The sequence below is a fragment of the Phalangium opilio genome, unplaced genomic scaffold (assembly GCF_054372755.1).
Source record: "Phalangium opilio isolate 3A_F unplaced genomic scaffold, DU_Popi_V2 ptg000021l_1, whole genome shotgun sequence".
Classification (NCBI taxonomy): Eukaryota; Metazoa; Arthropoda; class Arachnida; order Opiliones; family Phalangiidae; genus Phalangium; species Phalangium opilio.
The window spans coordinates 2,134,592-2,147,334 of record NW_028324153.1 but is presented as its reverse complement, the minus strand read 5'-3'; positions in this window follow the sequence as shown (position 1 = coordinate 2,147,334).

Below are 12,743 nucleotides of genomic sequence, written 5' to 3'. Positions count from 1 at the left end.
TTTGAGCGAGTTGCCTCTTTTTCTATCGAGGTAATGTGGTGAAATATTTTTGACTGTGATAAATGAGATGAACTTAAATTGGCATCATTAAATATTAGAGCTATTTCAATTAGGGGGTAAGGAGAGTTTTTGAGGCGGGGTTTCGTCAGTCCCCGCCCAGGTGCCTTATTGTGCGCGAAATTTAGCATAGATTTTTCCAGTGGACCACACGGAGGGAGGGTGACTATGACGATGATACCGTATATATTGATTTTCAGACTGATTCGGATGATGAACCAGATGACGTTTAAAATGTAACATTTTTGTATCTTTATTTGCATTAAATAATAATTTAACGTTAGAAGGTCTCATTGAATGAGTTTGAAATAAAATGTGCCTGCATAAAGCTATATCAGTTGAAGGGGGAAACAGTTGGGCCTGCCAATAAACGGAGCAGGTTTTCACCCTCCCTCCGTGAGTGCCACTGTAGAACTCTAAGCTAAGTTTCAAGCACAATAAGGCACCTATGCGGGGACTGGCGAAACCCCGCCTCAAAAACTATCCTTACCCCCGAATTGAAATAGCTCTATTATTAAATGATGCCATCTCATTTATCACAGTCAAAAATATTTCACCACATTACCTTGATAGAAACAGAGGCAACTCGCTCAAACAAGTTAAGTTTACAATATATCACCTGCTACATTTAAGCTAGACTCGCACTCGACGGAAATCACGACGGAGACCCGGCGGAAAGGGGTTCGACCGAAAAATCTTTACACCGAGCCCGACGGAATTTCCGCTCGGCCGGGCGCAAGTTGTGTTCTATTTTTCGGTCGTGTTCGGCGTTACGCCGGTGTCTCAGCCAATGAAATTATCCCACTGACTACGTCATAAATTTCAAGAGTGCACGCATACGCTAGATAGATTGATAGCCGCCATGTATTTTTTTTGGTCGGAAACATGCCACGAAGAAAGAAAAATGTATCTAATGGAAGTATATAGACGTAAGATGTTAATAAGGAAGTCTTTATTGAGGAGATACCAATTCAGAGTGCGAAATAAATGTTATGGAAACCACTCTAATCTGTCACGTGACCAAAAAATATCTACCGCCAAGCTCAAAATTCAGTCGTAGTGTGTTTAGTCTACAGCCGGACGACGGCGTAAGGTAAAATTTCTACCGTATGCTGCGTGATTTGCGCCGGTTTTTTTCGGTCTAGTGGGAACCTAGCTTTATGAGGCACGAAGTTGTCATAGTCTGACGCAAGAATCAGGCCGTCAGATTAAACCTAAGCCGCGTATTTTGCAGTCAGATTTTATATTCTGTTATTTAGCACGACCAGATCTATCAAACAACACCGGATTCATACATGTACCTCATGAGGTAAGAATTCATTCTTCATTCGACCATTTTAACCCCCGTCTGATTTATTGATGGCCCCCTTTGATGACGTCAGATTTCATATATTTGGAATCGCCATTTCCAGTTCTATCATTTGCCACCTTCTTTATTTATGTACCTCATAAGGTAAGAAATCATACCTCATTAGGGTCAAACATGACCCCGCCCCCCTCAAATGCCCCAGCTGTGACGCGTAAGACGGCCAAATCTATTTATGAGCATCAAAACTGAACTCATTCCAATGGTCAGACCTTTTGTACTTTATGAGGTAAGATCCAGGCTACTGGCTCTTGGTCTAAGTGTTGGTTGGTCAGTTCAGCACTATAGCACTATCTCAAATGATCTCTTATTGGCTGTCCTTGTGGAGCGAAGACCGGAAAGAAGGGCAACCAGCGGATGCCCATTTAAGAACCACGCGTATAACGGTGTACGCCTTGTTGGGACTTACCCAAATAACGATTAGTTGCTTGTTCGTTTTTGTTTCTAACCTAGCTACTCTTCGTGACATTCGCGTCTTACACTCGGATATGCTGAGGGCTGTTTTGCGTTCGCCTTTGTGCTTCTTCGACAGTACACCGACTGGACGTGTACTTAATCGCTTCTCATAAGACATTGATATTTTGGACAAGCAACTGCCCACTTCTCTGAGAATGGTTTCTTTCAATACCTTGCAACTAGCAGTAATTACCATTTCTATTATTATCGGTATACCGTTTCTCATCGTTCCACTGATGGTTATCGCAACTGGATTCGTGTTTCTTCAGGTAAGAGTGTAGCCTGTGGCTAACTTAAGACAATTAAAAACAGATGTACATGAATGGAGGTATGGTGCGTGACTCTTCTAGGGCAGCACCTCTATAGCGCCACGCCGCGACCAATATTGAAACTTTTTCGAATCAAATCATACCCTTAACATGGTGTACGAGTAGCAAAGTTCAGGGACTTTCCCGCTGGGGGCGACGACTGGCGACGCCATTAGAAGAACAGGGGTTTTAGCCTATCATTCCAGAACATTGTGTTTAATGGTCTTAGGCCTAACAAATGCACTAAAAAGTCGTGCGATGCGCGAATGGCCGAGCGTGCGTCATGTCAGCGAAATGTATCTCAGTTTTCAAATTCAATGTAGCGCTTTTACGCGGCGAGCAACGTGCAGTTGAGAAGAATTTACACGACGAGGTACTCGTTCCTCTACTCACACGAATCCGACTCGGTGGCTGGAACGACGCTGATCTGAGCCTGTCATGCCACCAACAAATTCCAAGAGCAGTTCCTTGACTTAATTGACCAAAGTATGGCCGTGTATTACGCCATGAATATGTGTGAAAGGTTTTTGCTTTGTAAGAGACAGGAGACAATTTCAACTTTGAAAAATCTCACAATTTCAGATGGCTGACTGTCAGGTGCAATATTTTGAGTAACGTCTTAATCAGGGTTCGTACGAAATTTTTACATTGAAAATCCCTGACTTTTCCAGGTTATCCCTGACCAAATTTTGCCAATATCCCTGACCATTTTAAGCCCACTTCATAATTACACCTGTTTCATATTTAGCATTGCTCGAAGCTTGGTTTGATATACCAAACGAAATCCCTGACATATCCCTGACTTTTTAGGAAAAACTTTTAAATCCCTGACTTATCCCTGACTTTTTCCCCTATTTTCCATATCCCTGACTTATCCAGGTTTTCCAGGTTATCCAGGTTCCGTACGAACCCTGTTAATGTTCTGCGTCTCCCTCTTTTCAGTTTTCAGCAAAGGCCGGGCATTATCACCGGGAACTGTGAAATTTGTCATGACGAGCGCAAACTTGGTACGTCAATGTTTATTTCACTTAAATCTGAAATTAATGACAAGTTTGTGGGTTTCTCTCGAAACGAACATCGTGGCTGTTGAACGAATTGCCGAGTATTGTCAATTAGAGACCGAAGGCAACTTAACGATGATGATGAGATAGAAGCCAGTATGTACAGGCTGGTGTCCATGTGGGATGAAAACGACATAGAGATGGTGGTGTGTTGAAGCCAGGAAATAAAGATTGGTGTTCGTGTGGAATGGACAAAAGACCAGAAGATGGTGGTGTATAGAAGCTAGTAAGTACAGTTTGGTGTCCATGTGAGCTGGACTAAAGAACGGATGGTGGTGGTGTTCAGAAGCCAGTAGGTGCAGACTGGTGTCCATGTGGGATTGACAAAATATCGGATGATGGTCGGTTTAGAAGCCAGTCGGTACAGACTGGTAACCAAGTGGGATGGACATACGTTACTCGGAGAGGTAAAAAATCTGATTTTTATAAGAATGCTTACCTTCCAAAGATTGAATTCTAATAGTTTAACTCTTATTACACAGTAGTTAAAACCATTACGCCAGTTTTTATTAAACATTACTTGAACATATCTGCTCCTGCTTAAGGTAATATTTCCTGTAGTATATTTTTGAGCAAAAATCTAAGTTCCTAATATTTAATAACCCTTGTGAAGAAAATTCGATATCAGAAACCAACACTTCGTGTGTTTCAAGAGTAAAATATCATTTCATATTTTAATTTCCTCTTCGAGTTCCACCCCATAAAACTGTCGATATTCATTAAGAGGCTAGGATTGTTTCGTTAAAGATGTTCAGAATGGACAAATCTTTTCACCCTATACTTTCTTAGCTTGCGGAATTAATTAAAAGCCTTTTTCTAAGCTACATGGCTATAGTTTTTTGTGCAATCCACGCTCTTCATTTGACAATTGTCGAGTAATTGCACGCGAATATTCAGAAAGTTACAAGGCTTTTTTGATAAAGTGCACTCAAGATACGTTTCTCGTATTTTAAACTTACGAACCAGGTGTTTTAGAATGCAGAATTTGAATGATGCCTAACCCCGTGATCGCGTTCACTCTAACACACTAAAACTGTTTCGACTGTTAAAATCGATATGTTGAGTAACTTCGAGAACTCTTGGAGCTTAATAGGAATTATTGGATTTCCATGATTACTTTTTTGTGACAATTTGGTAAATATTATTAAAATAAAAATAAAACAAATCAAAATTAGAATTGTAGGACGAGTAAAGTTCATTATGGTGAAAGGGGTTTCCAGCGGGAATATTAACAATTGTTAGGTTGGATTAGCATAACAGACTATTCAACCATGAAGATGAAACATAACGCTTGACAGCTTTTTAGCCACTTCGTAGAAAACGGTAGACTCTTAGTTTGATCCGAGACGTAATAGTAGTGGCCGGAGTTTTCGCTTCATTATTGTCAAATTTTAGCTTAGAAGAACTATATAGTACTTTAACCCACCGATAGGGGAACCAAAGCTCGGTTAGAGATTTTATTTAGTTCAAGTTTTTTCACATCGCAGCCGGGAATCGGACCCGGGTTGCTCGAGCAGCAGTAAGACACGAGCTGCCACTGTGCCATGCGGTCTTGACAAAAATAGCGAGTTTTCTTCCTTTATCTCTAAAGGGTCGGAAATGAGGGAGGACCCTGTAACCGTAAAGTTAAAACGTAGGAAAAGGGGCCTAATTTCACGGCTCAAAAAGATAATTAAATAAAAACTAGCAATATAGAAATTCCCAGGTTACCCGCCTAAAGGACTTATTGTCCATAACTAACTGTATATTTACCAAATAATCCATTTTGAGAAAAACACCGGAGTAATCGAATTAATACTTTTTATTGAGCAAAACAAAACACGTTGCAACTTGAACGTGGTTGCGAGACTGACTACGTCTCTTACAGCGGCGGCGGGGCTTTTTATCCCCGCCAAACTATATTTTTTAAACTAACAAGAGCCAGTGGCGCTTAAGGCGCCACTCGTGTGAAAAATTGTAATTTAAACAAAAAGAGATGAAGCAGACGACGTTGGAGGGGTGGCTTCTTCGTTACATCCTCCCCCCAAAAAAAGTCGTCTGCTTTAGGGGGAGTTTGACTCGTGGGAGTCTTGCGGCTCCGGGGACCTCCTGGTGGCCGAGGCCACGCTGTCCATCTTGGCTCGCTGGCGGCGGCGGGCCTTGTAGGCCTCGCTCCGTTTGGGCCGTGGTTTGAAACAGTTCCTTTCGTGGTGACGCCCCACTTGGCAACGGCGACAGAGGGTGTACTGCTCGTCCGGTACTATGTTTGGAGGCGCGGCGCTGGATGGACGACCCGTGGAAGCCGCGGGTGGCGGTGGTGTCGCCGCTGAAGTCAATGGGCGTCTCGTATCGTTTCCCACGGTTCTCGCGATATTGCTTGCCGCGCAAAGGTAAATTCACACGAAGTCACATCGGTGATGTCATACACGCGTAAATAGTTCGCAACGTCCGGGCGAGACCGGAGAGTCTTATGCGGATATTGTTCTGGAGGATGATAGTAAATGTCCATTTCACGACCTCCAGGCTTTGGGTTCTTCCTCAGCACTATCTCACGTCTCCATCCTTTGCGAAAAGGGTTGACGAATCTCATGGGATTGACGGGAACTGGGTTGGACAATTCCATTTCGTCTTCCTCAGATTCAGAGGAAGAACTGGAATCGTCAGGGTGAGATAGAGGAGAGGGTGGAGGGAGAGATTTCTCCCTCGAGCTCCTATCAGGAGAGGAAGATGGAGAGGTTGGAGGGAGAGACTTCTCCCTCGAGCTCCTATCAGGAGAGGAAAGTGGAGAAAGGTCTGGCGGCATCCGATTCACTCGGAAGACCGCGGGAGGATCTGAGAATAAGGCGAATGCGTCTGGCTCAGATTCCTCAGGTAGATCAGAGACTTCTGGGAAAGGCTCTGGAACTTCTTCGGATGGGGAAGAAGAGGATCCATTGGAGGATGAAGAGGAGGGTTGATTGTTCCTCGTATCTTCACCAGACGACTCGGTCTGCGCTTCTTGATCTCTCAACAGTCGTTGTCTTCGTTCTCGCCGAGTCTCACGACGTTCGTCACCAGTACTGACTCCAGCGTCCTGAAGTATAGGTACGGATTGCGACGAGGTAGAACTTGAAGATGAGCTCCGTGACGTTGAGGATGACTGACTTCCGTCCGGTTGGCAGACATCTTTATTCGACCAATATAGCTTTAAGTGCGCGATATTCTCGATTCCTTTGCTTTCTCCGGTTTCTGGGTCTTCTAATTGATATCGCAAGCGGTCTAGCTTCTTCGCGATCTTGTAGGGACCATCCCATTTGGGACATAACTTAGCGGCGACATCACGTGCCGCTTGAGACAAAGGATGCGTCTCTTTCCAGACAAGCGCACCAACGGGAAATTCAATTTCTTCCCGCCTTTGATCGTAATAGCGCTTCTGGTGTGCTTGCGCTTTCTTGGCAAGCTCCTTAGACAAAGCAAGTTGCTTCGCTAAAGCTGAGAGTGAGGCGGACCTTTCAACAAAGTCCGCTACTGGCATACCCACGTCTAAGTCCCAGAGAAATCTCGGTTCCCTACCCATGTTAAGGTAGAACGGAGTTCTTCCTGTTGTGGTGTGAGTAGTCGAGTTGATGGCGAACTGAATGAACGGTAAGTTCGCATCCCATCTTCGGTGATCTCGACCAACGAACATTGAAATGATTTCGCCCAGAACTTTGTTTGTGCGCTCCACGATGTTACTCTGAGGATGATACGGAGTGATGTATCGTGGCTTGACTTTGAACATCTTAAGAATGTCCTTCCAAAGTTGAGAAACGAATTGAGTTCCATTGTCGCTTACGATGGCCTTCGGACATCCGTAGCGAACTATCATGGAGACGAGTTTCTTCGCACACGTTCTGGCGGTGATGTTCTTCATCGGGTAAAGTTCGACAAATTTGGTGGCCTAGTCCGTGAATACCAGGAGGTATTTGTGATGGTGACGGCTTCTTGGTAGAGGTCCCATTATGTCCACTCCCAGCAAATCAAATGGCTCAGAAATGGCCGTAGGCTGCATGAGACCTGGACGTTTTCTATTGCGGGCCTTGTGCATTTGACACAAAGGACATCCGCGGACGTACACGGTAACGTCCTGCCGGAACGATGGCCACCAGTATCTGGCCCGTACTTTGTCGAAGGTACGATCTCGACCTCGATGTCCAGATAGAGGGTGGTCATGAAATAAGCGGATGGCGTCCCGCCGGAACCGCTGTGGCAAATAGAGTTTTGCTGGTTGTCTACCATAGGCCTTTCGATACAAGACATCGTTCTTCAGTTCGTAGTACCGATGTCTTTGAGGATTATCTCCTGATAACTGGACTATGATGTCATTTGTGGCTTGTTCATCTTGTTGGGCTCTTCGCACTTCTTCCAGCGTGAAAGAGTGATACAATGCGTGATTGGCGGGAGGAGCTAATCCGATACTGGTTGAGGACGAGGTCGACGTCATTGAAGAGGACTCCGCTGGACTGGAATCTTCTGACGAGGACGGTGAAGTCATGTCTTCCAATGACATGGCTAATAGCGAGACAGGCGCTCTTGATAATGCGTCCGCAACCTTGTTCTGAACTCCCTTCTTGTGTATGATCTTGAAGTCATACGTCTGCAAGTACATCGCCCAACGAACAAGTCGAGAGTTTGGTTCTTTCAGTGTGAACAACCACTGGAGAGCTTTGTGATCGGTGATCACAGTGAACGGTATGTTCTCCAAGTATGGCCTGAACTTTCCAACTCCCCAATAGATGGCAAGACATTCCTTTTCAGTGGTGGTATATCTTCTCTGGACGTCGGTCAGCTGTTTACTGGCATAGGCAATAGGTACATCGACGTCCTCTTGAATTTGCGACAGGAAAACTCCAAGGCCGGTGTCGCTAGCATCCGTTGTTAGGATACACGGCAACTTTGGGTCGTAAGCCGCTAAAGGAGGCGCCATACAGATCGCATCCTTGATGGCCTGGATCGCTTTCTGCTGTTCTTCTTTCCACTGGAATGGAACGTCTTTCTTCTTAAGATGATTTAACGGGGCAACGATCTTGGAATACTGCGGAATGAATCGTGAATGCCATCCCGCCATGCCCAGAAATCTTTGGATTGCTTTCACGTTCTTGGGGACGGGAAAGTCCACTATAGCCTTAGTCTTGGAGGGATCAATATGAATCCCTCGTTCATTAACAATATGCCCTAACACGGTCGCTTCGCTTTGCGCAAAGCGACATTTCTTGGTCTGAAGCGTAAGTCCTGCTTCAGACAGTCGGTGAAAGACGTATTCCAAGGCTTGAAGATGGTCGGCCCACGTACTGGATGGAATGACGATGTCATCCAGATAGACACAGATGGAAAAGTGATGTCCATCCCTGAAGACTTCATCGATGAGTCGTTGAAATGACGACGGCGCATTGCATAGACCGAACGGAAGTACCTCGAACTCGTACTTTCCCGCATGCGTGATAAAGGCGGTCTTCGCTTTCGCTTGCGGATGGAGATCTATCTGCCAATAGCCGCTCTTCAAGTCCAGTGCTGTAATGAACTTTGGGGCTCCCATTTTTCCTAACAGTTCCTCTATTCTCGGAAGCGGATAAGGGTCCTTCACGGTTATTTTGTTTAGAGCGCGATAGTCGACGCAGAAACGTATCTTTCCGCACTTCTGGTGGACAAGTACCACCGGCGACGCGTAAGGACTGATGGATGGTTTCACGATTCCGTCGCGGATCATTTCGTGAAGATGATCTTCAATAATCCGTTTTTTCTCGTCACTAACACGATACGCGCGTTGACTAACGGGAACATCCGTGGTAGTGTGAATCTCGTGGTAAACTAAGTTCGTGCGTCCCGCTTTTTCCGAAAATAGTTTAGGAAATCGTAACAATAAAGTTTTTAAGTCTTCCTTCTGTTTAGGACTCAGTGTAGGCGACGCGACAGCTTGTTCAACATCCTCGATAATCTGAGGTGTTGGAGTCTTTAACCCCGGGAGATTAAGCACGAAGGGAAAAGTTGTTCCGTCAATCTGACAAGTCTTTGTGCCGAAGTCCGAAATGGCACGATGTTTATAGAGGAAGTTTTTTCCCAAAATAAAATCGTTTGGCAAGGACGGAACGACGTGAAACTCTTGCGTTAGTTTCAACTGTCCTAAGCGGAAGTCTATTCGCGCGCGTCCCTTCGTGAAGGTATAACGTCCATCGCCTAATACTATACACTGAGTCTCTTCTTCTTCCGGAAGTACTAAGTCTGGTTTCAAAGTTTTGACTAAACTACGCCACTGATATAAGCTGATAAAACAAGCATCAGCGCCTGAATCTAGTCTAGTCGCGAAAGTCCCATGCGAATATACGGCATCTATGGCCACGGGAGGATCAACCTCACAACGGTGCACATCCATAGAGCCAATTTCCATAGGGGGCTTTACTTTCGTCGCGCGGCGGGAAGACGTTCCCCTTTTGGTCTTCCCGCTTTCGCGTTTCCCGAAGCTTGCTTTTGCGCGACCTCTTGTTTGTCCGGACATGTTGTGGCATAATGCCCTAAGTGTCCGCACTTATAACATTGGATTTGACTTAAATCGTTTTGCTCTGTTTGAGCCGGTGTAGGTCTATTGGAAAGTCTCGCGTTTGGCGTCGCAACCTTTGATGTCGCACCTCCCCCCGGCGGTTTTGTTAAAACCGCGGCGGTGGGAGAATTTCTTCTCCCACTGGATTTACGTGGGGTAGACTTTGCACTGTCTCTAGGATACAATGTGCTAGAAGGGGTCGCTCGTAAAATTTCTTCTGTTACGTGGTCCTTTTCTATGAAGCTGCGCATTGTCCTTATGCTGTCGTGAAAGACATGGATGCGTATTTCGGGGAGGATATTTCGCTTGCAAATCCCGACCAGTTCAGAGTCAGTATACGGAACGCGTAGGTTCTGATTCATCGCGGTAATACTCGCGATGTACGCGTCAAAAGACACACCGTCGGATTGCTTAAATTGCGCTATTTCTAGGCGGAGGGATTCCTCCGCTCTACCCGAAAAGAAATAGTCTCTAAACGCGCCTTTTACTGTACGCCACGTTAATGCTTGATTTGGCCTATTCAAGTCTCTAAACCAAATTAATGCACGGCCCCTTAATATTTGGGGTAGAAGCGCGATAATGTCATTGCCAGTCATGCTATGATATTCAGCGAATTCCGTCAAAGTCCGAAGGAATTCCGGCGCGCTTTCACCTTCAACACCACTAAATATTAAGTGAGGGGGTGGTTTTGGCCTATTTTTGGCAGCTGGTCTAGTGCCTATGTTCGCTAACGTAGCTGCAAGTGTTTGAATAGTTTGAACCAAAACATTTGGCGCTGCACCTTGCGGTGGCGGCGGCGGAGGTGGGAGTCCTCCAGCCGCTGGTCCTTGCGAAGGACTAGTACCGAGGCTTGGAGGGGGAGTGATCCCCCTCGGGGGAGTATGGGATCCCGGTAACTGCGCGTTAATCGCGGCGATCAAAGCATGCGGATCGGTGGATTCATGACGCGACAGTTAATGAGTTCAAGCAATGGCACAAGTAATGTTCACAAGTACGCGTTTAAGTACAAATGGTAATGTTTAGTCTTAACGAGTCCTGGCAAGCTCGCCACTTTATGTAACCGTAAAATTTAAAAGAAGGAAAGGGGCTTATTGCACGGTTCACAAAGATAATTAATTAAAAACTATATAACCAAAAGTTCCCAGGTTCCCGTTTAAAGGACTTATTGTCCATGACTAATATTTACCAGATGGTCCATTGTTGTAGGAAGAATAACGCAGAGAGATAGAACTTATTGAAATATTTAATTCTCGAAAACAAAAACACGTCCGTACTGGTTCGCGTTACATCACAAAACTGACTGCCCCTAGTCGGTGGCAGCGCGGGCTTTTATTCCCGCGACAAGTTGTTTTTTTCTAGTTTGAACTGCAGTGGCGCTTAAGGCGCCACTTCGGGACTATTTGACATTATACATAAAATTAGTATAAAAAATAGAATATGGGTTAAGCAGACGACGCGGTTTTCCCCAGGCAAGGAGGTGCTTGGTGTGGACGGTTACAACTGTCATTATAATTTTTAAAGCCATCTTGATTACAATTATGAAACATTATTATCAGTTCTGGGCTTGCCAACAATTAGAACTTTTAGTACCATGTCTGATTTCAAGTTCATTTTTAAATTAATTAATTGCACACTACCACTACCAGTATTGTTAGCTAAACTAAACTTTTTAATTCCGAGACGAAATAATCCTTGTACATTTTACGTAGTCGGTAAGAAATTAATACCAATTAATAGGATGCAACATTAGTGCAACCTACTTGCGCACAAATTTGATGTTTCTTCGTCTCGCATTGAGCAACTACGATAGCATATATATGTTAGAATATTTAAATTTTAAACACAAGCCTTAATTGAAAGGAGAGTTTTTATGTCTTTTTTCTGTAAATATTATTTTGTAGATATTTTTCTCGATACTAATGTGTACATTCTCGTGAGTTCCTGTCACTTTTTATGTACACAATAAACTTCTATTTCATTCATTCATAAAAGTACGCTTTTTGTGTAGGAATTTGAATCTATTTATCATTATAGTCAAATAGTATAAAACCTAGTATTGTATTTATTGTTTTCCTATCAAAACCACTGTAATTCTTATTTTTTGATGATAACAATAGTAACGTTTTTTTAGTAATATTTTTTTAGTAATATTTCTTAATTGTATGTGTAATCGTATATCAGTATTTAATCGTGTACGAAAAAATATATTTCTCCGTCAATCCTATGAACATTTTAATTTTATAACCAGCGTAATATTTGTACCGAAACGTGTAGAAACCAGTGTAGTTTTTTACGAGTATTGTTTATGTCAATACATTTGCTTAATCCTCGTGAAATGTAGTATTGCTCTATTTTCTATGAAGGTTCATGGGTATGTAAATATATGCGCTTAAAGGCCGGATTTTCTGCTAGAGGGTTCTCCTGGTACAGAAAATGACTCGCAACCGAATAACAAAAGAGAAGCGAGTCGTCTCAAAAATTCGGTTCTACTGGTACAGAAAATCGAGGGTTAGGGGTTCTCCCGGTACAGAAAATCGAGAAACGGTAGTAACGTTAAAAGTTTTTCCCCCATTTTCGCCCAAACTTCGGAGCCCGACATTTCCGAAAGTACGGTACAGAAGCGCGAGCAATAAACATACTTTCACTTTACATTTTAAATGTATTCTGTTCAACAGTCCTACGTTTGTAACACCTTTGCGAAGAACAACAAAGTCAGTGAAAATTTTACCCGCGTCGAAGGTCTAAGTACGGAAAACCAGTAGAGTGCTACTAGGAATATTGTCGTAACGTCACACCCTCTTATCTCTTACCTTTCTTCTAGCAGCCATATTGGAAGTCGCGAGCTTTGGCAATGCAATTTAAAACCCCAGAAATGACGTCACGTCACATGGTTTTTCTTTCGAGCTGTAGCTCACTATAGTCTACGTTCATTACAAAAGATCCTCTTACGGGGAAAAGTTGTC